The sequence below is a fragment of the Apodemus sylvaticus genome, chromosome 11, assembly GCF_947179515.1.
Source record: "Apodemus sylvaticus chromosome 11, mApoSyl1.1, whole genome shotgun sequence".
Taxonomy (NCBI): domain Eukaryota; kingdom Metazoa; phylum Chordata; class Mammalia; order Rodentia; family Muridae; genus Apodemus; species Apodemus sylvaticus.
Genome location: NC_067482.1, coordinates 9,237,384 through 9,265,308, shown reverse-complemented (window position 1 = coordinate 9,265,308; position 27,925 = coordinate 9,237,384). Strand labels below are relative to the sequence as shown.

Sequence of the window (27,925 nt, the reverse complement as noted above, 5' to 3'; positions counted from 1 at the left end):
AAGATTCAGAAGGATTTATAGTCACAGAACATGTAAATTGTACATCTGGGGCTCAAATTTAGGCTAACTCCAAAGGTCTGAGTTTCCCAGGTCACTGCTGGCCTTCCTGTGTTCGTGCATATTTATTCAAGAACCACAATTCACCCATTTTCCCACTGTATCCATGACCTAGGAACGCTATTCTAAGGAGACCTCCTTTTTAAACAGCTGACAAACCCCCGAGACACCATGCTCCTTTAACCAAGCTTTAGGATGAAGGTAGCTTCTCCATTTCATGCGTCCACTTCCTGAAAAGCTCCTGCAGTCAAGGCCGGTAAACCCCTTACTAAGCCCCTAGGCTCCCAACCTCCATCTCCAAAAATATTTACACTGTGGTTCGTAACAGTAGAGAAATCACAGTTATGAAGTAGCAACAAAATGATGTTACGGTTGGCGGGGGGTTCACCACAACACGAGAAACTCTTAAAGGGTTGCAGCGTTGGGAAGGCTGAGAACCACTGCTCTGAAGATTTAGTTTACAAAGTTGGACTCAGTGCGCTTCAGAAGGGATGGAGGAATACGTATGCTTAAATAAGTGGCTGGAGCACTCCTACTGGCTGCTTGCAAAGGTGAGAGGTCAAAGCCCCCCCCCCCCACCCATGATGACTTTTAAATCTAAACCTAAATCCTCTTTCCAACAAGTGATGGCTTTTAATGTCAATCTAAACAAATCCAAACTGCAGCAGTGTTGGTTTGGTTGCAAATAGATGATAAGTAGCAGATTTAAGGCTCTGAGCAGAAGAAGTCCAAACTCATAATCTGGGTACAGTCTGTTTTTAATTGATTGATTAATTGATTACATCAGCAGAGACAAACTCACTAGTGTATTCTGGAGCGGATTGGAGGGTGCTGTCCAGAGCACGGAGAATAGAGCAGTCTAGGCAGTATGCAGTACTCGGAGAGAATGCCGAGGTCACAGTCTGCAGGAGCAAGGGAGATATTGGCTTCATGATGAACTTGGTAGTTTTGGCCTGTGACCTGAACACATGAGATACAGAGGCAGGGGAATTGCTGTGAATTTAAGGTCAACTGGTGTTACACAGCAAGCTCCAGATTGTACTACGTAGTGAGGCCCTGACTTAAAATAAGCAAGATGGCAGGAGTTGGAGGCAGGGTCAGATGCAGGGTGGCCACGTATGATCTTCAGACTTCCCACGTGCAGTGAGCATTGATAGTTGATCCCAGAATGTTCCTGCTGCACACATCTCAAAATCCTTCACAGGACCGTGTGTGCTGCGCTATTACCATTTGATCACAGCCCGCACATGATAGGAGCTTAATGTACCATATGTGAAATGCTTATGCACAAGAGCAAACTTCCCAGGTAGTGCGCTCTTGAGCTCTGGACGGCACCGAGCGAGAGCTTCCCAGCGCTGTGGCACACAACTGCGGAAAACAATTTAGGGTGTGAAGGGTTCATTCCAGCTCTGGGTTTCAGAAGTTTCAGTCCATTGTGGCCGGAAGTGCCTGGTAGAGCAAAACAGCTCACCTCGTGTCGGGGAGACGGCTGTAAGCAAGAAGAGAAGGCTGCAGAGTGCGCCTTCTCATTTCCCTCCTGCATTGATTCCATCTGGGTCCCCAGATTGTGAGCCGGTGCCCACCACACTCAGGCTGGGACTTTGCCCTGTGCTGGTTTGAATGAGAATGGTCCCTACAGGTCCATATATTTCAATGTTCGGTTCCTAGCTGGTGGCCTGTTTAGGGAGGATTAGGAGGTATATTAGCCTTGTTGGAGGTGTGTCACTAGGGGTAAACTTTCAAAGGCCAACACTAGGCCCTCCCCTGTCCCCCATCTCTGTTCGTGGACCAGATATAAGGTTTTAGCTACTGCTGCAGCACCATGCCCGCCTCTGCCGCCACGCTCCCCACTGTGATGGTCACGGACTCGCCCTCTGAACTGCAAGCAAACACCCAACTAAATGCTTCCCTTACTGAGCCGCTCTGGTCATGTTGTCTCCTCCCAGCAATGCAATAGTAACTAGGACGCTTCCCCAGGAGATCCTCTCTGGAAACACCCTCACAAACGTGATCCCAGACATGCTTTATTAATCTTCAAGGGGTCTCTCAATCCAGTCAAGTTATCAACCGAGATTAACCATTACAGGGATAGACTTCCAGCCTCAAGGGTAAGTTGAAGATGTCACCTTTTAAATGCATACTGGGGATACTCAGAGGGTAAGAACATTTGACCCAGGCTCAGTTCCCAGCACCTTGATCCTGGAAACTGACATCATTGAAGGCTGTGAGCCACTGTGTGGGTGCTGGGACTTGAACCTTGGTCCTCTGCAAGATTAGTGAATACTATAACCACTGAACCATCTCACAAGAACCCTAGACTACATTTTATTTTATTTTTTTAAAGATTTATTTATTATTATATATAAGTAGACTGTAGCTGTCTTCAGACACCCCAGAAGAGAGCATCAGATCTTGTTACAGATGGTTGTAAGCCACCATGTGGTTGCTGGGAATTGAACTCAGGACCTTTGGAAGACCAGTCAGTGCCCTTAACCACTGAGCCATCTCTCCAGCCCTAGACTACATTTTAAATAGTCTACACCTAATATCTAGTCCTTTGTGAATATTTACATGACAACAGACATATTTGCTTGTTGTATTGACTAGTTTAGAATAGGAATAACTGTGTGTGGTGAAGAGAGGAAATACCAGCAAGTAAGTTGTTAAAGTGCTTTTTACTATTATTTGTCTATTTATTTACTTGTTTATGTTTTGTTTATTTGTGCATGTTGTGGGTGGGGGTATCCCACATCTGTGAACGGAAGAGAGGACTCTACGAGGAGGAGTCCACCCCCCTCCCCAGGGTTCTAGCTTAGGGCATCCAGGCCTGGCAGGAAGTACTTCCCCCCTCTGGCTGACACCCCCCCCAACACACACATGATTGCGACTAGGACATTCTGATATCATTCCTGGACTGAGCATACGCTGCCGGATGAGAAAGCCAGGGTAAGCCTCTGGTTTCCCTGCTCCGTGTTTTGCCGTGAGCAGGAATCTCAGAGGTCACATAGCTAAGCATCCTGTCAGCTTTGTCACCACACCCCCATGCACGTACAAGCCACCATGATAACCTGGAGACCAACACGCAAATCCCAGAACTCAGGTCTGCTTAGGTGACCCTGACATCCCTGTAGATTTGTTCATATCCTGTGTCTGGAATTCTTACAGCATGCGCTACCCCACCCTGCCTGCTGTCTCTGGATTTCCTGTTTGTTTTTGAGACAGGATTTCTCTGTGTAGCCCTGGCTGTCCTGGAACTCTTTAGACCAGGCTGGCCTCGAACTCAGAAATCGACCTGCCTCTGCCTCCCAAGTGCTGTGATTAAAGCCGTCTGCCACCACTGCCCTGCGTCCCCAGCATCTCAGGACTTCCTGTTTGGAGTTCTTACCACACACCACGCAACCCCACGTCCCCTGTTTTCTCTTTTCTCTTAGCTCATTCTTTATTCCTCTGAGACGACAGTGGTTCGTTCGCTGCAGCTATTTTTCTTGAACTGAAGCACAAAGTACAAACAAGTTGGTATGATCAGGATCGTGGGATTTTTACAAAAGTGTTATTCCTCCTAGAGGTGACTGGATGCAGGAACTGAGGTGTCGCCAGCCACCCACTAGCTCCCCCAACTCCTGTAACCCCATTGTCACAGCCTGCCATGGTTGGGGGTTAGGGGTGGAAGAAAAGCCTAACCACATCTAGTGAGTAAAGCCGGAACAGCCCACAAGGCAGAGGACCTCCCTCTCCCTCAGTTCCCAGCAAGGAATCCTTTGCCTTGTAGTTTGAGGCTGAGAAACTCTGACAATGCCTTGTCTTAATTAGGGTCATTGTCGCTGGGAAGAAACAAACCCAGACTCAGGCGTTGCCCATATTCTATTTCCTTCTTCTCTGTGTCTCTGTGGAGCTACCTGTGCCCTGCAGGAGCTCAGCCCTTGCAGTGATGAAGCAAAGCAGCCCCGTCTTGCGTTTGCAGATCTGGTCTCTCACCACGGCCGCGGGAGGCCGGTCCTTCTCAAGTCTCAGAATTATAGTTCGGGCTACGGCAGCCAGAAGATCTGCACACTGAAGCTTGTCAGGACCTGGTGTTTGAATGAAATGGTTTGCCTGTCAGGCCTGGAGGGCTGGAGGCCATTCATCTGTCAGTGGAGTCAGAATACAGTTTATCCATTTTGTTATGAAACATCCAGAGAGATCTGGTCTGGGTATATTTTTGCTTTTTACCCTTTTCAGTGAATTCAATAATAATTCAAATATTATTTGGTTGTGGGGGAGGAAGAGTTTCCTTCAAAATGCTAACGGTAAGGAACGTGAAGAGGGCCTTGCCACCTGGGCCATTCTGCTCTCTGTGGCGTGCTTCAGGGAACAAAGAGCCCTTCCCACTCCTTCACTTCGAGATGTTCAAGACACTAATGCCATCGCGAGTCGCAGCTGGTGAAACCCACAGCCAGGTTGTGGGTCTTGTGTTCTTGGCTAGAGAGTGTAGACCAGAGGAGCTGTGGAAAGATTGGGGTTCAGCAAGAGCATGGTTGGTGGTGTTTCGTCACTCTGGACTGGTCCTCGAGGAAGACTGACATCAGAGGGCCACTGTCCCGAGGCCCTGATTAGGTGTGGATGGTGGGAGGACTAATTAAACAGAAAATCATCGCAGGTGAGATGGGCCGCTCTTAGGAACCCGGTGGAAGGGCAGGAGAAGGCGTGACTCATCCAGTGAGTCACGAGCGGGGTGCACGGACACAGCATTCTGTACACAGCCATAATTATTGCAGGATCGCTGACTAAAATCTGTTAGTTTAGTACAGGGCAAATGCCTTTCAATCCTTCAGCTATGTCTCTAACAAGTCATGTATCCTTTTATTATATTCTAATATAAAACTCAAATGACTCACGCCATAAACCATCCTTGTTCTGTTCTCCCCTGTCAGAATTAACTAGAGAGGTTTGTTCCCAGACATGACGCGTACGTGGGAAGGGTCACTTGGTGCCTGCTTGTCTCAGAGAGGTCACCAACCTCACGTACCACCCACCGAGTAGAGGACTCCACCTCAACTTGTGGTTCCTGGTCTGGGTTGTCGATCGATGGCATTTAGAACCACGTAGGAGATACAGCGCTGAGTGTGCCCGAGGACATTTTTAGAGAACACTGACTGAAAGGGCCTAGCCTGTGTGTGAGCACCACCATCGCACCATCGGGGATGGGTTCTGCGACTGAAGCAGAAGGGAGAAAGGAAAACCTCAGCTGAGTCCCAGCCCTCGCCTCTCTCTACTTTTTATTGATCATTCCTCTTGTTTGTTTTCGAGGCGAGGGCCCACTATGAAGCCCTGGCTCTCCTGGACCTCATCATGTAGACCAGGCTGGCCTCGAGCTCAGGGGTCTGCCTGACGCTGTCTCTCCAGAATGCTGGGTTTAAACGTGTGTTTCCTGATTTTTCTGCTACAAGTTCATGCTTCTGCCACGAGGATTACATTCTCTCCTAAACCGTGAACCAGAGTCCAGCCCCCAGGTGGATTTGATCAGATGTTTTGTCAGAGTGAATAGAAAATAACTGACGCACAGCACAGTGTTACCTGATTTCAGTGCGTAAATAATAATCGATTTATATCTGGGCTGTTAAATTGGAAAGGTGGGTGACTCACCGCTGCAATGGAAACCCGGGAGGTGAGGCAAACCACACACCTTGTTTGGAAACACCCTTAGATATTATAAAGCGAAAGGTCAGTATATTGTGGCCATAAGCAAAGACTTCCCTGAGTTCTCTGAACCATTCTAGCAAAACAGTAGGATTCAAGGAAGGGACCACGGGAGTTCCAAATGTATAAAGCGCTGATCAGATGCACAGACAAGACCTTGTGCTTTCAACCAACACATGAAGTCAGAGCTGACGGAGTACTGAATCCGTGACCTGTGGCATTGGCTATTACCTCCGGGTCAGTGTCAGAATCAGACTATCAGAGGTTGTCCGGCTGGTGGTGGTTGCAAACACTGACTGACTGGCATGGGAAAGATCTCCATGCATCTGATAACCACGCACTGTGTTAATGGGTGTACTATTGATGAGACAGAACAGGAAACAAACCACTTACCCCCATGTCCTCTTACTGTCCATGTGGCTTACCCTCGGTAACTAGAGAAAGTAAAATTCAAACTCAGGCTGGTGTGACACAGACACCTGTGCTTACACCTGGCCATCAAGCCACAAAGATGGTGGAGACCTCAGCTCTCAGGCCTGCTGTGAGGACGGAGTAGTGCAGGAGTGAACATGGATCCTTGGAGCTGTGTGGCCAGGTCATAGTTTCTTTACAAATAAGACTTCAGCTTTGAGACTGAGGATAGGTGGATGAAGTAATTGCCTGAGAAAGATTATTGAGACCAGGCATTGACTAGAGTGCTTTGGGGTCAGCGCCATTTTTAAAAAGGACTAATCACATTTGCCAGTCAGTGCTGACTAGAACGAGTTCTGATATCTGTCTAGAATTTGACCTTATCCAGAGGGGCTCCAGGGTGGGCTTCAGGTGGCCGCATCTGTGTGTCTTGGTCACTGGCTGTGCACTCCAGGGTCCTCATAGAGTTATTAATAAATCCAACAGTTCACATGCCTGAGCACAGTCTCTAAACAGAAGCATCCAGAAAACATTTCCTCCCCGAGCCCAACCATCTCTGTAGTAGGAGTGTGGGAGAAGAACATCGGAGCGAGAAGAAGTTGGGGAAGGAGAAGGCCCAGACTTAAACCACAGGGTGTGGGCAGCTTCCATCTTCCTGCCCAGGACGCTGGATTACTGCTCTAAGGACAGTTATTGTATTTTTTTTTTTATGCAAGTCACAGAATATTAAGCAACCGAAAAGTTTCAGGCACATCCAATTTTAGGAGCAGCTGGTTCCAGAGAACCTAAGCCATGTGAAGGCCCAGAGCCCTGCCCCTGGGCCTCTCTCCATCACGCGAACCATGTCTCTCCTCAGCCTCATGTGCCAGGGAGCAGCACCCGGCTCCTTGTTGTCCTCTGGATTCTGGGCACTATTCTGATGCTTTATATATTTCGGTGTGTAATTTCTACAAGGATCCTCTGTGTTTGACGCTGTCTTGCAGACAGTGAAACTGAGGCACATTAAACCATGAGCCCATGGTCTCAAGCCAGAGTCAGAGCTGGACTTTCCATCCAGGAAGCCTGCTTTTCAGTCACCTCTGTGCTCTGGATGCCCCTTCTGGAAGACGCCATGTATTTGGCAGATATTGTGTTTGTATCCGGTCAGGCTGTATTAGCCAGAGGGATTTTTTTTGGGGGGGGGGAGGACAGAATTTATAGAATGAATATATATGCGACTTACTAGAAGGGTTTACAGGCTTGTGGTCCAGCTAGTCCAACAGTGGCCATTTACCAACAGGAAGTCCAAGAATCCAGTAGTTGTTCAGTCAACGATGCTGGATGTGTCCACTGGGCTTCAGCATATGTCATAATCCCAAGGACTCAGGCTCTAATGACAGTGAAGAAACGGACTTGCCACCGAGAGGGAGAGCTAGGCAACCGGTGAAAACTTCCTTCATCAGTAGGCATGACCCAGATTAAAGGTGGATCTGCCCACTTCAAAAGATACGGATTAAAAGTGGGTCTTCCCCATCCCATGGGCAAGCACCAACCCCTGACATTATTAATGATACTCTGTTATGTTTGCAAACAGGAGTCTAGCATGACAGTCCTCTAAGAGGCTCCACCCAACAGAAGACTCACACAGACACAGACACCCACCGTCAAACAATGGATGGAGTGTGGGGACTCTAATGGAAGAATAGGATTGAGGCCCTGCAAGGGGGAGGGGGATAGAGACTCCACAGGAAGACCAACAGAGTCAGCTAACCTGGACCCTAGGGGCTCTACAGACTGAACCACCAACCAAAGAACATCCACAGACTGGACCTGCGTCTGTCTCCCTGCTCATAGGTAGCAGATGTGCAGCTTGGTCTTCATGTGGATCCTGAACAGCTGGAGCAGGGCCATCCCAAAAGCCGTTGGCTGAACATGGGGTGTGCTCTTCTAGCTGGGCTGCCTTCTCTGGCCTCAGTGGGAGAGGATGTGCCTAGCCCCGCAGAGACTTGATGTGCCAGGGTCAGGACCACACCCAAGGACCCCACCCTCACAAAGGAGAAGGGGAGGGAGGATGGGGGGAAAGGAATGTGGGAGGGGGTCCCCAGGAGGAGGGGCAATGAACTAGATATAAAGTGAATAAATAAAAGGAAAAAAGTGATCTTCCTACTTCAAATGATTTAATTAAGAGAAAAAAAATCCCTCACAGCTGTTTGGGTTTTAATTAATTCCAGATGCAGTCAAGTTGGCAAGCAAGAACAGCCATCACACAGGCTTAGAGAAAGGGGCCTTCTAATTGGCCAGGCAATTAGAATTTATAAGCACACAATTATTCAAGTGGTTATGAGTGGTCCAAACTCAGGTCCTCCGGAAGAGCGGCTAGCGCTCACCACTCAGCCATCTCACCAGCCACCCTAACCCCAACCCCCTGTGACCTGGTCTGCTTCTGCAGTGGACGTGAGGAACACCGTTGGCTAAGACGGGCAGGGATAGAGTCCCACTCAGAGCCGGGGGTCTAGAGGCTTCCCAGCAAGGTCACCGGTGCACAGCTGGGAGGAAACATGCTTGGGACGAGACTGATGAACTCCAGTGTTCACATGTGAATTTAAAGTGCTGGGAAACACTCCTGTGCACATCTGCCTCCCTGGGAACGCCGCGGATTCACACTTTTAAACCAGGTAATGATAATAAAAAGCTGGACACAAAAAGACGGCAAATTACAAGAGACAGAGCTGCGCAAACACCGTAGACAGGAAATCCTAACAGAAGTGACTCTGCAGAGGCTACATCAAAGAACCCAGGGGGCTGGCAGTGGGTGGTGTGGCTGGCGGTGGGTGGTGTGGCTGGCGGTGGGTGGGGGGCTGGCGGTGGGTGGTGTGGCTGGTGGAGGGTGGTGTGGCTGGGGGTGGGTGGTGTGGCTGGGGGTGGGTGGTGTGGCTGGGGGTGGGTGGTGTGGCTGGTGGAGGGTGGGGTGGCTAGCGGTGGGTGGGGGGCTGGCGGTGGGTGGGGTGGCTGGCGGTGGGTGGGGGGCTGGCGGTGGGTGGGGGGCTGGCGAGCGACTCTTCCAGAGGACCTGAGTTTGGGCCACTCACAACCACTTGAAACTCCAGCTCCAAGGGATTTGATGCTCTCTCTTCTGGCCTCTGCAAACACACACACACACAATCGGCTAAATACATAAATCCTGCAATCATAGCCCTTAGAACCAACAAAAACAAATAACATAAAAAGGCAAGAAGGAATTTATAAGCAATTCTGGAAAGTTTCGAAGTATCTTTCCAAAGATTAGCCTGAATTAAAAGTCAAAAGGGCCTCAGACTAACAAAGTAATATATTTTGCTAGTAAAAAAAAAAAAAATCATTCACATGACCAGAATGATATAACTAAAGACTTCTTATATTCCCACAAATTAAAAAAAAAAGACTTTTTTTTTCTCATAAAAATGAAAATGATACAGTCACCTGGGCATCGTGGTACTCAGCTTGCAATACTGGGAGACAAGGAGGGAGATGGCTGCTGAGACCAGCTTTAGATATACGGTAAGTTCGACACTAACCTAGGCTATGTGCTAAGATGCTGTCTCCAAATAAGTAAGTAAATTTTGCATTAAAATGTTCATATTTCATATCTCGGTTCCCCCCAACGGCTTCAACACAAATGCTTAGGTCACAACCTGAAAAATTATAAACTCATGACCTAAAAATCTTTAATAGCTAAAAATTGAGGGACAAACTAAACTCATAAATGTGACATGGAAATAAAAGGCACCTCACTATCCTGAGAACATCTAAAGACTTCCCAGTTCAAAACAAAACCACTGGCAGAGGAACAGAGTCTTCCCTCCAAACCTTAGAGAAACAGGAAGCAGGAGTTAACATCAGTAAGACTTGGAATGAATGAAAGAGGAAAATGACAGCAGGGGCTACGCAGAGGAAGAGAGACATCAGACTGGCTGGGAGCGACTCTGACAGCTTGCCGGACAGATCTGTAACGCTCAAAGGAAAATGAAAGAGATGGGGAAAAGCAATTGTAGAGAGGCAGAGACTTAAAGAATCTAGACACTCACTTAGCTACATCGACAGCTCACATGTAATTGAATTATCAAAACCACAAATAAAATGCTGCCATTTTGTAAATGTCTTTATTCTACTGAAAGTTTATAAAGTAAGGAACAAGCAAGGTTTACCTGAGAACTGCCAGGGTGGTTTCTTCTCAGAACCGTTATCCTGACCATCTCCCCATGAAACTCAAGAAGAGAAAAAGGTCAGTTGGACGGGGAGTGAGGTTCAGTGGGAGAGGGCTTGCTGAGAACCTGCAAGTTCTTACCTTTGACTCCGCAGCCCTGCGAGGGACCAGAGAGAGGGCTCATTGGGTAATTCTTCACAAGCATGAGGACATGATTTCAGACCAGAGCTGTACTGGCTGGTTTTGTGTGTCAACTTGACACAGGCTGGAGTTATTACATAAAAGGAGCTTCAGTTGGGGAAGTGCCTCCATGAGATCCAGCTGTGGGGCATTTTCTCAATAAGTGATCAAGGGGGGAGGGCCCCTTGTGGGTGGTGCCATCCTGGGCTGGTAGTCCTGGGTTCTATAAGAGAGCAGGCTGAGCAAGCCAGGGGAAGCAAGTCAGTAAGGAACATCCCTCCATGGCCTCTGCATCAGCTCCTGCTTCCTGACCTGCTTGAGTTCCAGTCCTGACTTCCTTTAGTGATGAACTGCAATGTGGAAGTGTAAGCTGAATAAACCCTTTCCTCCCCAACTTGCTTCTTGGTCATGACGTTTGTGCAGGAATAGAAACCCCGACTAAGACAATAGCACTCAAGTAGAGAGACAGCACTACCTGTAAGCGCGTCCACAGCAGCGCTGTGGGAAGGGAGGTTAAAGATGCCCAGCCATTGTGAAGGGGGTCATTTCCCTAGTTTCTTTCTCAGCCTGCTTATCCTTTGAGTATAGGAAGGCCACTGATTTGCTTGAGTTGATTTTATAACCTGCCACTTTGCTGAAGTTGTTTATCAGCTGTAGGAGCTCTCTAATGGAGTTTTTTGGGTCACTTAGGTAGACTATCATGTCATCTGTAAATAATGATAGTTTGACTTCTTCCTTTCCAATTTGTATCCCTTTGACCTCCTTATGTTGTCGAATTGCCCGAGCTAGTACCTCAAGTACAATATTGAAAAGATAAGGAGAAAGGGGGCAGCCCTGTCTAGTCCCTGATTTTAGTGGGATTGCTTCAAGTTTCTCTCCATTTAGTTTGATGCTGGCTACCGGTTTGCTGTATATTGCTTTTACTATGTTTAGGTATGGGCCTTGAATTCCTGTTCTTTCCAAGACTTTAAGCATGAAAGGATGCTGAATTTTGTCAAATGGTTCTTCAGCATCCAATGAAATGACCATGTGGTTTTGTTCTTTGAGTTTGTTTATGTAGTGGATTGTATTGATGGATTTCCGTATATTGAACCAACCCTGCATTCCCGGGATAAAGCCTACTTGATCATGGTGGATGATTGTTTTGATGTGTTCTTGGATTCGGTTGGCAAGAATTTTATGGAGTATTTTTGCATCGATGTTCATAAGGGAAATTGGTCTGAAGTTCTCTTTCTTTGTTAGATCTTTGTGTGGTTTTGGTATCAGCGTAATTGTGGCTTCGTAGAGGGAATTGGGTAGTGTTCCTTCTGTTTCTATTTTGTGGAATAGTTTGAAGAGTATTGGTGTTAACTCTTCTTTGAAGGTCTGATAGAATTCTGCACTGAAACCATCTGGTCCTGTGCTTTTTTTGGTTGGAAGACTTTCTATGACTCCTTCTATTTCTTTAGGCATTATGGGACTGCTACTTTCAGCCTATTCTTATTTGATTAACAAATTTACATACATTTTTCTTCAATTTCCAATTCCTGAAATAAATTTAATTTATTTCTATACATTTCCTTTTACTTTCTGTATTCCGTGAAGACAGCAACACGCTCTTTGCTGACTAGACTGGTCTACAGACCAATTTAAATGACATTTTCACTACTGGTTTCTTAAACAGACCACAAGGCATCCACATAGTTTGTGCAAACAAATAAGTAGTGCAAATAAAAGTCACTCATTCTTCCTTTTAGCCAATCCCCCAAAGGCTTTTTCCATTTCATTTAAAATAAAGCTGGATGTAAAAAGAAAAAAAAAAAAAGATGCCCAGCCATCTGCCTGTCTCCGGCCTCAGTGAGAGAGAGGGGCCATCTCTGGGCAAGAAGCGGAGAGCGATGGAGAAACACAACCGAGGTCTACTCTGATTCCTGAGTACATGCATAGGCATGTGGAGCACACACGTATGTAAATACAGCACACAAACACCACACACACACACACACACACACACACACACACGCACTCGCACACACACAGACGTTAAATAAAAATTGCTAAAAAAAAAATCCAGGTCAGCCAGGCTTACACAGAGATACCCTGTCTCGAAAAAAAAAAAAAAACAAAACAAAACAAACCAAAACAAAATTGCTAAAATGCAGTAGCCATTTTTTAAAAGCTTTAAAAATTTTTGTCTTTCAGGCTGGATGTGGTCGTGCACACCTTTAGTCCCAGCACTCGGGAGGCAGAGGCATGTGGATCTCTGTGAGTTCAAAGCCAGCCTGGTCTACATGTCAAGTTCCATGTCAGAGACATAATGATCCTGTCTCAAGCAAACAAAAATTGTTTACTTATATGTGTGTGTGTATGTATGTATGTATGTATGTATGTATGTGAATGTCATAGCACACATGTGTCTGTCAGAGAACAACTCTAGTTGTTGGGTCTCTCCTATCCCCCCCCCCCCCGGGGGGGGGGCTGTAGGGATTGAACTCAGTCTAGGCAACAAGAGCTAGGTCACGGAGCCATCCAGATGGCCCTCAACAATAAATGTTTTATTATTTTTAATTATGTGTAAGTATGTGCATCTGTGTGTGACTACGCACACGAGTTCAGGTGCCTGCAGAGGCCAGAGGCGTCAGATCCCCTGGAGTTACAGAGTCATAACCATGGCCACCCTCTATGGAAACTATGAGGAGGTACAGGAGGGAGAGACTTAAAAGACAAAGCCCAGCAGGGCGTGGTGGTGCACGCCTTTAATCTCAGCACTTGGGAGGCAGAGGCAGGCAGATTTCTGAGTTCTAGGCCAGCCTGGTCTACAGAGTGAGTTCCAGGACCACCAGGGCTACACAGAGAAACCCTGCCTCAAAAAACAAAAAACAAAAAACAAAAAAAACAAAACAACAACAACAAAAGACAAAGCCCACTTACTCAAAGCAATAATGAATATTATCTTAGGTGGAGAAACAGGAAGATGGACCCAATTTTAGTCAAAATCAGATAATCGTGCCACCATTATAACCTGGTGGTATTTGGGATATTTTTGTGAATCAAATATAAGGAATTTTTGAAGTAATAAGCATGAAGATTAGGAAAGAAGCGATATGAAGAAAGAATATGTGCTATTTGATATGGATATATATTTAAGAAAATTCAAGATAATTCAGAAGAAAAACCAAACAAGCGTATTGACGGGGCCAGACAGAACGATGCTGGGCAATGTAGCTCACGTCATATTTTAAAAGGTGATCTCCCAAGATTGAGGTTCTAATTTTTTTGTTTCCATTTTGTTTCATTTTGTTTTGTTTCCTTGGAGATGGGCAGACTAATCAAACAATTCACAAGAAAAACAAACACTCAGCCTTGGCTCCGGTGACCATGAAACGGCAAGGGAGCCTTTCATTTCTCTACCGCACAGTTGAAACCAAAGGCTACGACTCTCAAATCAGTGCAGCGTGGACAGAGCCGGAGTGCCTCAAAGCTGTGGAAATGTGGTACCTTCATCTGGAGAGAAAGGAATGGTCCAAAATATACTCTTAGTCCACAGAACGGGAGAGAAATCTTTGCCGGATATACTTAAGATGGTGTATCAATACCTGGATTGTATAAAAGATTACAAAAAAAATTAAACACCAAAATCTTATTGACCAGTCAGTAAAATGGCCAATGAACTAAACAATCTCAAAAAAAGTACAGATGACAATAAATAATTTTTAAAGGTGTTCAGCATTTCTTTCTTTCTTTCTTTCTTTCTTTCTTTCTTTCTTTCTTTCTTTCTTTCTTTCTTTCTTTCGCCAACAGAAAAATACAAAATAGTGCTGGAGAGATGGCTCAGAGGTTAAGGACGCTGACTGCTCTTCCAGAGGTCCTAAGTTCAATTCCCAGCAACCACATGGTGGTTCACAACCATCTGCAATGGGATCTGATGACCTCTTCTGGTGTGTCTGAAGATAGCCACAGTGTACTCATATGCATGATATAAATAAATAATTCTTTTTGAAAAATTCAGATTAGAACTACTTTGAGATTCTGTCTCTTCTCAGTCAGGATGGTGACCATCAAAACAAGTGGCAGGGAATGTGGCCAGGATACGGAAAAGAGATCTTCCCACGGACGCAGGTGGAGAGCTGTAGCCACCGTGGAAGCGAGGGTACAAAGGCTTTTCAAAAATCTAAACACAGAGCTGGTCAGATGGCTCGCTGCGTAAAGCACCTGCTGCACAACCTGGTGGCCTGGGCTTAGTCCCTGCAACCCATGCAAAGTTGCAAAGAAAGGACTCCAGTAGTATCTTAAAACCAGATGGCGGTGATGATGGTAATGATGGTGGTGGTGGCGATGGTGGAGAAGAAGAAGGAGGAGGAGGAGGAGGAGGAGGAGGAGGAGGAGGAGGAGGAGGAGGAGGAGGAGGAGGAGGAGAAGAAGAAGAAGAAGAAGAAGAAGAAGAAGAAGAAGAAGAAGAAGAAGAAGAAGAAGAAGAAATAAGTTATATTGTCACTTGCTAAGCATGTTTTCAAACCTATTGATAGAGTGAGTGCCTCAGCCTTTCAGGTGTAGAAAGTTCATGAACTGCTTTAAAATGTCATGAAATGAATGTCACACATTTTTATCAGATACATGCAATGTCTTCGGGAAAGAAGAAGGATCTGCCTATTGAATCGCAGATCCCAGTCTGGGACAGGATAGGGATCGGCACTGGAGAGAGCAGGGACCCAGAGCTGCCTGCACCCCTGCCTTCAGAGTCTACACATCATGCTCCCCACTATCAGTAAACACGGGACAGGTTTTATCCAGAGGCGAGGCAAGTTCCTCTCAGGCCAGGAACTCACTAAACACCTGTAACGAGGAGTACTCTCAGCTGGCGTCCTGGAGTTGGGTGTTTGTCAATAGACAGGTCTGCCTGGAGTTGGGTGTTTGTCAATAGACAGGTCTGTCTGGCATTTCCTTTGGAAGGAAGCTGATATCTCAGACATCATGGGGACAATAGACGCTTTCTGTCCAACCTTGTTGGGCAAACGCTGACAGGTGTAATACGCTTGGCCATGGAGCTGAAACTGGACAGTTAGGTGTACAGCTTTTATGCAGAGACACACAGCAGACTTGGTGTCTCCCCCGAAGCCAGGGAGGAATGAGAAGAGAGTCATGGTTGTGTTCCCAGCTGACTGGCGGAACTTAGACCTACTAAAAACATTTACAAAGGAACTGGGTCTGGCAGAAGGCTAAGAGGTGTTTTTGTTTGTTTGTTTTTTTTGAGACAGGGTTTCTCTGTGTGGCCCTGGCTGCCCTGGAACTCCTGTAGACCAGGCTGGCCTTGAACTCAGAAAACAGTCTGCCTCTGCCTCCCAAGTGCTCGGATTAAAGGCGTGCACCACCACTGCCGGGCTAAAAGGTTTTGACATTTTATTTCTGTGCCATTACTGGGATACCCAGGTGGGAACATCCAGCTGATAATGGGGAAGGTTACAGAGTCCAGGGAGGAGGATGGCTGGGCTGCCTGTCACAGAAGGGGTGAGAGCGAGACTCCCAGGCCTTACGACACGGGTCAGGCAGTGGCCCCCCTTACCGACCATGTGACTTTCTGTAAGGCATTTAATGCCTCTGAACCTTGTGTCCTCAATTAAGGAAGGGCTGACACACCTATTGGTACACGAAGTGTCTCCGTGAGGAGGCCGGCGGAAGTGTGTAGCCGGCAGGCATTACGCAATATGGGACTTTCATGAAGGAAGGAACCGCCTGAGAACTGAACCCTGGGCTGTGGGCCTGGCCTCTCCACTTCTCATATCTCACCCGTCCCGCACCCCCTGCCCCCCAGAGCCTGCTTATGCAATGCTTGCTGCATGGGTGGTTCCCATTCCAGTTCACTCATGTGTGACTACACACCCACCCATGTGTACCTTTTGTCAAATGAAAGAAAGAAAGAAAGAAAGAAAGAAAGAAAGAAAGAAAGAAAGAAAGAAAGAAAGAAAGAAAGAAAGGACAAGACACGACTGGTCCAGGATTTCATTCACCAGATGAATTAAAAAGAAAAAGAAAAAGAAATAAAAAGGAAAGACATGGCTGCTCCTAGGGACGGTGGAGGAGGTTTATTGTAGATCAAAGGGAGTGCGTAGCCAGAGGCAGGGACATCTGGGAGAGTCTAGAGTGAGCTGGGCCATGGGAGAAGGGTGGATGGAAGGTGACCAGAATGCCCGGGTTATATGGAAGGGTGTCTGCAGAAGGGCAGCCAGCATCCGGGGAGGGGTGGAGTACTCCAACCCAGAGGCCCCTGTACAAGGTAGGGCCTGAGGAATGCTGGGAGAACCTGGCTGCCAGTGTCCTCTTTGATTTGTTGTTAGACACCTCAGTGGACTCATCTCCAGTTTGCGTGCGACCTAACAGATGTCACCACAAGACACTGTAACTGACACTACTAAACTATCAACAGGAAAATATTCACGAGGGAGATTTCTTCAGACACACCAGAAGAGGGCGTCAGATCTCATTGCAGATGGTTGTGAGCCACCATGTGGTTGCTGGGATTTGAACTCAGGACCTTCAGAAGAGCAGTCAGTGCTCTTAACTGCTGAGCCATCTCTCCAGCCCACGAGGGAGATTTTATTGTAGATTCTTCCATACACTGAAAAGGAGGGCAAGCCGTCCTGTGTCCCTGAGGGGCTGAGCATCTCCTCACCTGGGACAGCAGCTGCCTGGCTGGCAAAGCCTGCCCCGCCCTGAGCTCCAGGCTGCCCTGCCATCACCCAGCCACTTGGGGCTCGGGCGGGCACTTTACTATCTCCCAGTCTCTCCGCCAGGGTCTCCACTCTTCGAAGGCAGCTCCTCTCTTGCCCTCCGCCACCCTCCCTCCTCCCCACCCCTGGCCCCCACATAGTCTGGCCGTGTTCACACCTTCTGCCGTTTTCTCCCTCAGATCTATAATAATCTTCCTCCACCATACCGAGGTATCCTTTTGATTGATCGATTGACTGACTGACTGACTGACTGATTGATTGATTGATTGACTGATGCACAATTCATCTCTAGAACTTTTCCATCTTGCAAAAACTGTATCCGTGAAGCAACCGCTTCTCCTGTAAGCCGGGGACCAGCACTGGTGCACAGTCTGTACTGGGCTGGATTGTGCCGCACTGTGGTGAGAGACCTTAGCAGGTCCCAGGAAAGATGGAACCTGGATTCGCTGAGCACACATGGAAATTAGAGAAGGCGGCTGGGAGAGGGCTCAGTCCTGGCTTTTTTGTTTGTTGTTCTTTGTTTTTGTGTTTTGTTTTGATTTGTTTCTGCCAAGCACAACAGCCTGAGTTCTGAGAGAGATTAGGGTAGACCTTTAGGGATTTGATACAATCCTAAACAGAGAGAAAGCTTCATAAACCCCTAGAGACAGGAAGTTGAGGCACAGGTAAAGCATTTTGGTCTCTGGTATTAGCCAGTGGCCTGAGTGCAACACCTGACAGAAAGTAGAAGGGATTTGGGGCAGGTCCCCGTTCATTAGAGGAATGCTTGTGGGTTTCACACTCATGGGAGGTGAGCTGAGGGCTGCGGCCACTGTCCCTGGATAAGGTGCTTGCCATGCAATTATAAAAACCCGAGTTCGGAATATCCAGCATCCATGTAAAAAGTTGGGCAGGGCAGTGTGTGCCTGGAAACCTGGCACTGGAGAGGAGGCTCGGGCTTACTGGTCAACCAGGCTAGCCAATCAGAGAAAGACTGTCTTGAAAGCTAGGGTGGAGAGTAAGGACAATCCACATGTACGTAAGCTCTCTCTCTCTCTCTCTGTCTCTGTCTCTGTCTCTCTCTCTCTCTCTCTCTGCCATGCCTCAGAGAACATTATCTTCATTTTCATTTTGCAATTTTTGCAACATGTAGGGAGTCTGAGTGACCTTCCCAGAGTCAGAAAACTAGAAAGAGGAAGCATTGAAATGGACCGTAAATATGCTTGCGTGCATGTGTGTATACATGCATGTGTGTGTGTGTGTGTTTGTGTTTGTGTGTGTGTGTGTGCCTGTCACAGCCATCTGTAATCCATGCACACATTACTGAGCTAGCTCAAGCCTGGGGAAGCTACACAGATGTAGGAGAAGCTGTCCTCTCGGTGCTGAGTACTATACACAGTGTAGTCAAAGACAAGAGTCACAGCTTCGCGACTACAAACAAGCCAGGCCCTGCAAAGGGAGGCTGGATGCGGTAGCGGTGCTGGAGAACAATTGTCTGTCTAAGAACAAGGCTCCCGGGCCCAGCTCTTCCCTGCAGCTGGCTGCAGCCAGGCACACTGTCTTGTTCTTTGGGTGGGTTTGACTATTTCACAGGTGGTGTCAATAGAACTGAGGTAGAAAGTCTGATTCATTCCCAGTCTGGCTAAAACTGGTTTTAGTATTTGTACACACAAATACTAGAGTGAAACACACACTCTGAAGTTTCTGCCTCAACACAGAAATTAGAATTAGCACCTGGGCAGAGAGGTAAAGTCTGGCCTGTCAGCATGGCTGCAACCCGTGGTGATCCTCCTGCCTCCACCTCTTGAAACTACAGGCATGTGTCACCAAACCCAGCTCTGTTCGTGCTAATTTTTTAAAAGGGGAAGGACAAATACTATTATCTTTGAGAAGAAAAAAAATGCTATTTGGTGTGGTGTGGATCTTGAGAAATGACTGGCTTTGTTCTGTCCCTCTAAGCTGACACTACAATGGGAAAAGTTGACAAGAAAGGGCTAAGATGACCCCATAGCCATTGTGGCCTAAGTTACTGTGAGGGGAACTAGTCCACCTCATTACAAGGATGAGGAACTAAGGGCTATACAGAGCTCTGACTGACAGACAGGCGGGGAAAGGGGCCACAGAAAAACAATAAGGACGGCAAAGTTCTGGCCTCTTCTTCACTCTCTCGACCTGATAATGAGCTGTGTGCTGGCTGCCTTACGTCAACTTAACGCACTGGAGTTATCTGAAAGGAAGGAGCCTCCAGTGAGGAAATGCCTCCATAAGATCCACTGTAAGGCACTTTCTTAGTTACTGATGGGGAGGGCCCAGCCCATTGCGGATGGTATCATCCCTGGGCTGGTGGTCCTGGGTTCTAAAGGAAAGCAGGCCATGGTGATATACACCTTTAATCCCAACACTCGGAGTCAGAGGCAGGCAGATCTTTGTGAGTTCAAGGCCAGCCTACTCTATAGAGTTAGTTCTAGGACAGCCAGGGCTACAGAAAGAAACCCTGTCTCTCTCAAGCAAACAAACAAACAAACAAACAACAAACAAAGTTCAGAAAATATGAGTCAGATCACGTATTCCCCTTATCTGAAAGAATCTCTTCTTTGTAAATGATCTTTTACGTAGTTTTATGGGGTTGACAGTGAAGAGAGTCAATTCAATTAAACTCAACAGCCATGAGCATTCTGGCCATTTGTGGTTTTTAACACTCCTGTCTGATGTCTTGGTGTCTCCGGCAGACTTGCTTGTTGTATTGAAGTTTCTTGCAGCCCACAGAAGCCATAAGCAGATCTGTGGAGAGGGCTTCCTTGCTTCCCACGGCCTCTTCATTTCCCTCAACTTTCTGTCTAGCCTCAAAGACTACTGCCCCCACACCGAGAGCAGAGCGAGGGCGGCTGCCAGGGACAGAGAGCAGAAGAATGCACTTTCAGTTTCCTCTCCTAATTTCTGGGAAATCAAAACTTAAGTTCTCCCTGGTGCTGGCACAGTCCCAGCTGAAGCAACAGTTTCTGCCTTCCTGGAAACATCCTTGATCCAGTGCTAGGGGACCAGGAGTCCAGGGAGGGACTGTTGGTAGTGATGTTCAGATGCAGTTTCTGTCTGTGCCGAGAAGCCAGGTCAGAATGTACCCAAGCTGCTGCTCAGATGTCACATACTCTCGTCCTGGTCCCCACACTCTCAGAAACAAAGGGACGGGGACACTAAGGGGCTCCTGCCTCTCGGGTTCCCAGTTGCCTCTGACTTGTGTCTGGATTCCTCAGCAGTCCATGCCTCTGTCGAAAGGGTCACACAGACTCAGCTCTCACGTTAACAAGGCAATAGAAACTCTCCTCTGGGAGTTGCTTTTCCTTCTGCTCCAGCGGGAAGGATCAGAAGGTCACAAGCAGGTGTGGAAAAAAGGGATTTAATCTTCCTTCATCCCAGCCACTGTCCCCTTTGCACTGGTGTCTGCTGATGGAAGAGACAACCCTGTGGCGCCTGAGTTCCTTCCACGTGTTCAGTAGGCTGCGTGTTCCTTTCTCGGGGCTCTAATGAGGATCTAATGCTAGGATCGTTTCCAGTCGAGTCTAATGCGCTATTGCTTGTGTTTTATGTGGTGTCTTCGGTGAGAGATTGGAACAGGTATGTAAGTTAGGCTTCATCGCATGAGTCATTTAAGATCTATCAGGCTATGACAAGGGAGAGAACCATTAATAAACACCATTAATAAATAACCGCTAATCAACCTGAGCCAGGGCTCTGTGATTATGGGACATGGAAAGGCAAGAACACGTGTGAAATTCAGGCGTGTTTTCCTGTAGTGGTCATGCCTGCCACTTATTAATGTTATCTGGGCAGAATGTTAATGTTTTACATGAATAATCCCATCTAATACTCAAAACTCCATAATATGTACTGTTATCTCCATTTTATGGCTGGAACAATGATGTTCATAAGGTCCAGCTATTGCCCAAGGTCCACTTTGCTGGCAGGCCAGACAAGGTGTGCAGTCACATCTGTCCGTCACCGGCAGACTCTTTATTTATCAGTGCTATCCAGAGCCAGGAAGGCTATTCTTGGAGCAATGTTTGCGGTTGGGGGTTGGGGTTTTTGGTTTGATTATGTGGGACTCTACTGGGATGGGGGAGGGGTTAGAAAGTGTGTGCTCTGCCGCTGAGGTAGGTCCCCAGCAGCAAGCAGGGTTTTTTAATGCCACCACTCTGAAAACGAAATAAAACAAAAACAGAGAAGAAGGAGAAGGAGGAGGAGGAGAAAGAGAAGGAGAAGAACAACAAAGAAAAAGAAAGGACAGGAAAGAAGGAACAGAAAGGACAATTCTATTGAAACTCAGAAGGAAGCAGCCCTTTTGAAGGTGGCTTCCCATGGCCTATTACCCTAACACACATAAGCCTTTCTTGATTTGCAAACAAAAGTGAAACTTAGCTTGGGCTAGTTCCTTGCAATGCCCATTTTGAGGTAAAACAAGACTTAAATTTTAACCAGCTACAAGCTCCTAACTGACTCAAGGAATTCCTGACAAAATGGAGCAGATCAGGAATATATAACTAGTCTCAGTTAGCCGGGCGGTGGTGGCGCACACCTTTAATCTCAGCACTTGGGAAGCAGAGGCAGGCAAATTTCTGAGTTTGAGGCCAGCCTGGTCTACAGAGTGAGTTCCAGGACAGCCAGGGCTACACAGAGAAACCCTGTTTCTTCCTCTTGTGTCCTCTCAGGCCCCCCAAACCACCATCTTTGGTCTTCCAATACACAAATCACCATTTGCTCCAATAGGCTCTTCACAATTTTATCATATCTACTGGATCTTTTTTTACCAGTCAAAAATGCAACCTCTTGGATAGCTTGGTAATGAGAAAGGAAGGGAGCTGGAGAGATTCAGCAGGTAAGAGCGCAGCTGGTCTTCCAGAGGATACAGGTTCGATTCCCAGCACCAACAAGATGGCTCATGACCGTCCATAACTGCAGTCCCAGGGGATCCAACAGCATCTTCTGGCCTTCCTGGGCACCGGACATACGTGTAAGCAAAACACTTACATACACAATATAAAAGTAAACCTTAAGTAAAAATGGTGAAGGAAATACACGTTCATCTTGGAGGTCTATTAAATTCTCCCATGAAAAGTCCTCAGGATGGTGTGAGGCTGGGGTGTGCCCACCCTGGATCTGGTAGGGAAGAGAGAGGCCAAACATACCACAGTAAGGATGCTTCTGATATAACCAGGACAGCAGCTGCCTGACTGCATATCTAGCAGCTACTGAAAAAGAGTAAATTTATAGTACCTGATAACTGGTACTTAATCAAATATCAAGCAGCTCATTAGGAAAGACCAAGAACAGTGTAAACAGAGGTGGAGATTGTATGCACCCACTGGGCTGTCCGAGAAGAGGTCCTGGCCATTCATAAATACACCTTAAAAATGGCGCCTGGAAGGAGGAGGAATGGACTGGAACAGGCTTCCAAGAGAATGGGGTGAATCCTTCAGGTACTACAAAGGAGAAGTCGCCACTAGCTCCTCAAGGCCAGGATGCAGATGCGTGTCTGAAGCTCGGATCCTTCTGACACAGGCTCAGAGAGAGAGCAGAAAGAACTTCTGGGAGGAAGTTGCTCAGAGCCGTCTAGTTAGAACTCTCTCAAGCTCAAGAGATCGTCCTGGAAGGCACATTTTAAAAACATATAATTTTCTTTTTACCTTACTGTTGTCTTGGTATAAAAACCTTTATACACGAAACTACCATGTGAAGTCGTTCCTGTGAGATCTGGACTGTGCTGCACCCCGCCGCCATACTGGGGCTCAGGCTTTCAATTCAGCAAGTGTGGAGGGGTGCGCAGTCTGTAACTACAGACAAACACACACGCACATACACCACATCATCCTGTTGATAGTAAATGCTACCAATTCCAGCTTTGGTGCCCACTAATTCACTATTAAATGAAGACCTTATATCAGTGTCCTGCATGCAACACTTACTTACGATACTTATGATAGCTTTATGATATGTTCACAAATACTTTGCACTCTTCCTCCAAAGGGAGGGACTTATTTTACGTTCCTGAAAGTGTGGACCAGGCTTAGGTATTTACTGTGTCTGACAAATTCTAGACAGGACAGTGGGTAAACCTCTTCTCTCTCATTGCCTTGATTGCAAACTCCAGGGTAAGTGACGTATACTCTCTGCGGAACAGTCCAGGAGCCCCAACGCCACTGGGGTGGGTGCTTCTTTCCATAGGCAGCCCCTATGGGTGAGACCTGGTGCAAGTCAACCTTCAGGGAAGTCACAAGCCAATCCAGATGTGGTATTGCACGCCTGTAATCCAAATACTCGGGAGGCAGGGGCAGGGGATTGTGCAGATTTTAGGCCAGCCTGGGCCACACAGCAAGACCTTGTCTCAAGAAACAGAAAACAACACAACAAAACCAACCAACCAAACAAAAAAGCAGGTTTCGGTTCCTGGCAGGTTAAGAAAGGTGAGCAGGTCGTGAGAGCAGGCTAGCCCCCGGCACCCGGATTTAGCTGAGCTTTGGTCTTGAGCTGTGCAGATGGCTTTAAATCATCACGGACACTACAGATATCACAGCCGTTGGCATGTTACAAAGCAGGTCACCAACGCCACTCTTACTCAGAGACCTTGGTTTCCAGAGCACCTCTGGGGCAGGACCGTAAATGGAAGTCTATGTCTTTAAAATAATAATAAAAGATTGAATAGTAGCTGTCCCACGTTTCTGAACTCACATACCCCGTCCCTCACCCCTCCCTCCGTCCCTTCCTTCCTCCCCAGCCCCGTGTGCTGCGTGGGGATTGACTCTAGAAGCTTGAGCATGCTAAGCGATGTGCTGCTAGGAGCACGGCTTTCAGCGGCAGGCTCCATGCCCTGCGAGGAGTGTGGTGGGCTGACTGAGTGAGACCCCGAGGGGCGGGCGGACGTGCAGGGAGGGTCCTCCTGCTGTGCGATCCCATAATGAGCTCCTCTCTGTGGCCCTGCGGACCAAGCTTCCAGATTTATTTCCCCTAGAAAGTGGAGTTCTGCGATGCCCTTGGTGCAGAATGTAAGGGTGGCAATCGTGTATACGAGGCTCAGGAGGAACTGGAAGTTGCAGTTAACACTGTGTGTGTGTGTGTGTGTGTGTGTGTGTGTGTGTAACAGAGGTTACTGGGTGTTGTTCCCAGGAGCCATCTACCCTGTTTTAAAGACAGGCTCTTAAGTCTGGACTGGCTGGCTGATGAACACCAGGACCCACGTCTGTCTGTCTCTGCCTGCCCAGTGCTGGGGTTATAAAGCGCACACCATGGTGTCTCTTTTGTGAGGTTTGGTGTTTTTTTTTTTAAGATCTCTCTCTCTCTCTCTCTCCTGTGTGTGTTGATGTGCACAAGTGAGTGTGGGCTCCCTCAGAGGCCAGAAGAGGGTGTCAGATGCCCTGGAGCCGGAGTTACACGGAGTTACACGAGGTTGTGAAGCACTCAGTGCGGGTTCTGGGAGTGGATCCTGGGTCCTCTGCAGAGCAGTGTCTCTCTTAACCAGAGAGCCATTTCTCCAGCCTTATGCAAATTTTGAAAACTGGGAGTTCTGGGGAACTGAACTCAAGTTCTCACACCTGCAAGGCCAGCACTTTACAGACCGAGCTCGGTTTCTAAATAATTAGAAGAATTAATTCCTGCATGTGAGCTCTGGATTGCTTCTCTTCCTCTCTCCAAGAGACTTTAGTCGGCCGCCGGCCAGGCAGCCGTTTCTCGTCCTCCGTGTCTCCTGTTTGCAGTCTCATGTGTCTCTCATTTGAACTCAACAGCAAAAGCCCCACACTGGGTCTGTACCGGCAACTTACCCCGTTTCTTCACATTTAGATCTGAGTTTTTGGAAGTGTCCCTCCCTCCCTGCTCTCCGTCACTTCCTGCCTAAATCTACCATAGTTTAGTCCTTGCTGCCGGACACCCAGACTCAGAGGAGCCTTTCAGTCCTTGCTTCTCTCTGCACCCGCATGGATGTGTGGACGGCTCCTTCCCTCTCGCAGGCTTCTGGGAACTCTCCGTCCTGTTAACTCTCTAAGGCTGCCCAGCCTACATGGGCTCTTCCTCCTGGCTGTCAGCCTCTGCTCTCTCTGGTCTTCCTGCTCCGTGCCCTGTCCTTGCCTACTCTTTCATCAAGAGTGGTCTCCAAACCGGCTGCTTTAAATATTTGTATTTCATTGAATTTCTAGGCTTTTGCTATAGTTTGAGTCTGGCCTGACCCCAGAGGCCCCAATAAAACTCGGTCCCCAGCAGAGAGTCCTCCTGGGAGGTGGGGGAACCTTTCAAAAAATAAGTGAGAGACTCACATACTCTTTCATTTCCTGCCTACCTACTGGATGGGGTGGGGGATTCACTATGGTTACCTTTGCCTTCTGTCTGTCTCTGTCTGTCTCTCTGTCTCTGTGTCTCTCTCAGCTTGTTTTTCTTCTTTTATAAGCTATGCTTCTGGTCCTGGGAACACATAACCAGTTCATAGTGTTCCATAGGTCCTTGACCTCACTTCCGGCAGGGAGCAAATCCCTATCTCACAGTCACCCAGCTCTCCACAGTTTTCCTCCGGGGGCTTTGACCTCGGTTCCTGCAGGGAGCACATTCCTGTCTCAGTGTCCCCAGCTCTGCACCCAGGAACCTTGGTCACCTGGTTGCGTGTGGTATCTCGCTCTTTCTCACTGGGCTCTCGGCCTCTGAGTCCGTCTCCTAGCGCCCACCTGTCAGGCATCGTGTTAGAAGGCGGCTCGTGCTCCACAGAGCACACCAGGCCAGCCCAGCTCCGCGAGAAGAGGTTTATTGGGGGGAGCGGGGAAGAGGAGGAAAGAAGGGCGCGAAGAAGAAGAGGGGCGAGGGGCTGGGGTCGCTGCCATTTATTTGGGCTGTGACGTAATCGTGCATACCACCGCGCAGGAGAGGCGCTGCAGGTGAGGTGCATGTTGGGAATATATGGCAGCTGCCAGGCGCAAGAGGGTCTTCGTCGCCTAGGAGTGACTTCATCGTTGGATTCGGAGGCGACTATAAACAGCTTCTGATGCCAACAATTAGGACTGACCTCCTACTCGAGAGCCTGGTAAAATTATTCAAAATAGCTAATCTCCCGAGACGACGGGGTTTCATACCTTAGCCGAGGCTGACTGGCATCTCTGACGGTCTTCCTGCCTCAGTCGGCTGAGTGCTGGAGTTAGAAGCTGCCACATTTAACTCACATGCCCTTCATTTACAGACCACAATGGAAGCTCCTGCCTGTGCTCCGCCACCCTCACCTCTGCAGGGATGATCCACCTCCTCCTCATGACGCCCTGCATGGGTGGCGTCAGGGACAACTGCCTTTCAGTGCCGGTTGTCCCATGTTTGTCTCACTGCATCTGGGTAACGTACTAGGACCCACAGGGCAGAATAATCGTTAGGAGTCAAGAGGGGCTTACGTCAGTGTTACCCTGATTCAAATTGTTATGCCACTCCAGTGCCCCGTCTCCGATCAAAACCTGCTATATCTGTCAATCCCACAAGGTACCTGCGCAGTCGGGGTAAGGCAAAGCAGCAATAAAGAATATACTGCTTTTAAATAAGAGCTCAAGGTGAATACACTGATTTTAAATAGTAGCCCAGGCTGGCAGGTAGCTGTGTGTAAAGCAGTTTCTCGGGGACTCAGAATTCTTCTACTAATCTGTCACCCCCAACAGGGTAATTTATTGTCTGTACATCATGAGTTCTTGTAGTTTAGATGCCAAGAAAACCAAATGTAGGTGTCTGTATGTCACAGGAGAACCAGTGTTTCCTTCGGCAGCTTCTCAATATCACCAATAATATATATGTGTGTGTGTGTGTGTGTGTGTGTGTTTGTTTATTGAGACAGGGTCTCTGTCCTGGAACTCACTCTGTAGACAACTCACACCTCACAACTAAAGGGAGGCGGGCTGCGGGCTGCGCATCCTGGTGGTCACTGTGTGTGTGTGTGTGGGTGTGTGGGTGTGGCGGGCAGAGAATGGGGAGATTGAAGAGAGGAGGGGAAGAGAGTTGAGCCTTGCCCAGGCTCTACTTGAAGGTCTACAAGCTGTAGAGAGGCGGGTGGCAGCTGGAACATGCTTGGAACTTGTTTGGCCTACGAAGAAGAGAGCAGAGGTGGGAAGGGAGAGTTAGGGGGTTTTTTGAGGTAGAACTCAGAAAAGGGGCAGCCTTCACGATAAAGTCTACAAGCAGCTGCCTCGACGGAGGGGCTCCTCTCCCAGGGTCGTGTACTGTGAGCACCCCACACGCTTTGGGGCTCTCCGCTGCCTGCAGCTGGTATCCATTGCCCAGGAGGTTTCTCTTTCACTGGGCACTGGCTCCAAACAAGTCCTCAGTGACTCTGCCCATATCAATCCCCGCAGAGCCAGAGCAGAGAGAGGACAACTTGACTTTCAGTTCCCACACCTACAGACCCGTCCTCAGAGGAAATGTGACGGGATCAGCACCTGCCGCTCTCTGGGCACCCGGCTTATCGTTATTTGTCTCTGGAGGACTTTGATTCTTGGCCAGTGTGCTTTGATATGATAAGTAAGTCACTTACAGTGATTGTCCTGTCCTAGGGTGTGGTTTTAGAACTTGACGTAAGCAGATTCCAGAATTGAAGAAAAATTACCTTCCTCTTGTTTTATCTTTGTCTGTTCTTTAGATGCCTCTTATCAGTTTTCTACAGTAGAAGACAAAGAGAAAAGGGATGGAGGGAGAGGAAGTCGAAAATATTTTTAAAGAACAAAAGCCCCACACGCAGCTGTTCAACTTCTAAGAAGTT

General features: G+C 47.8%; 3 long non-coding RNA genes across 5 annotated transcripts; 2 read left to right on the top strand and 1 right to left on the bottom strand.

The window, feature by feature from the left end:
* Positions 1-782: 782 nt before the first annotated feature.
* Positions 783-10,671, bottom strand: LOC127696045 (uncharacterized). Of its 3 annotated transcripts, XR_007980163.1 has the most exons (5): positions 10,448-10,671; positions 10,308-10,367; positions 9,213-9,263; positions 7,895-8,815; positions 783-7,513 (listed from the first exon to the last, which is right to left on the bottom strand). It is a non-coding gene; the product is annotated as an uncharacterized LOC127696045 (long non-coding RNA). The 3 variants fall into 3 exon arrangements; XR_007980162.1 differs by lacking the exon at positions 783-7,513 and having other exon boundaries at positions 7,700-8,815; XR_007980164.1 differs by lacking the exons at positions 7,895-8,815; positions 9,213-9,263 and having other exon boundaries at positions 783-7,620.
* An 81-nt stretch (positions 10,672-10,752) lies between these two features.
* LOC127696044 (uncharacterized) lies at positions 10,753-14,209 on the top strand. The gene is made up of 3 exons (XR_007980160.1): positions 10,753-10,851; positions 12,668-12,730; positions 13,790-14,209. It is a non-coding gene; the product is annotated as an uncharacterized LOC127696044 (long non-coding RNA).
* A 9,891-nt stretch (positions 14,210-24,100) lies between these two features.
* Positions 24,101-27,513, top strand: LOC127696046 (uncharacterized). The gene is made up of 3 exons (XR_007980165.1): positions 24,101-24,462; positions 26,062-26,221; positions 26,375-27,513. It is a non-coding gene; the product is annotated as an uncharacterized LOC127696046 (long non-coding RNA).
* Positions 27,514-27,925: the final 412 nt, after the last annotated feature.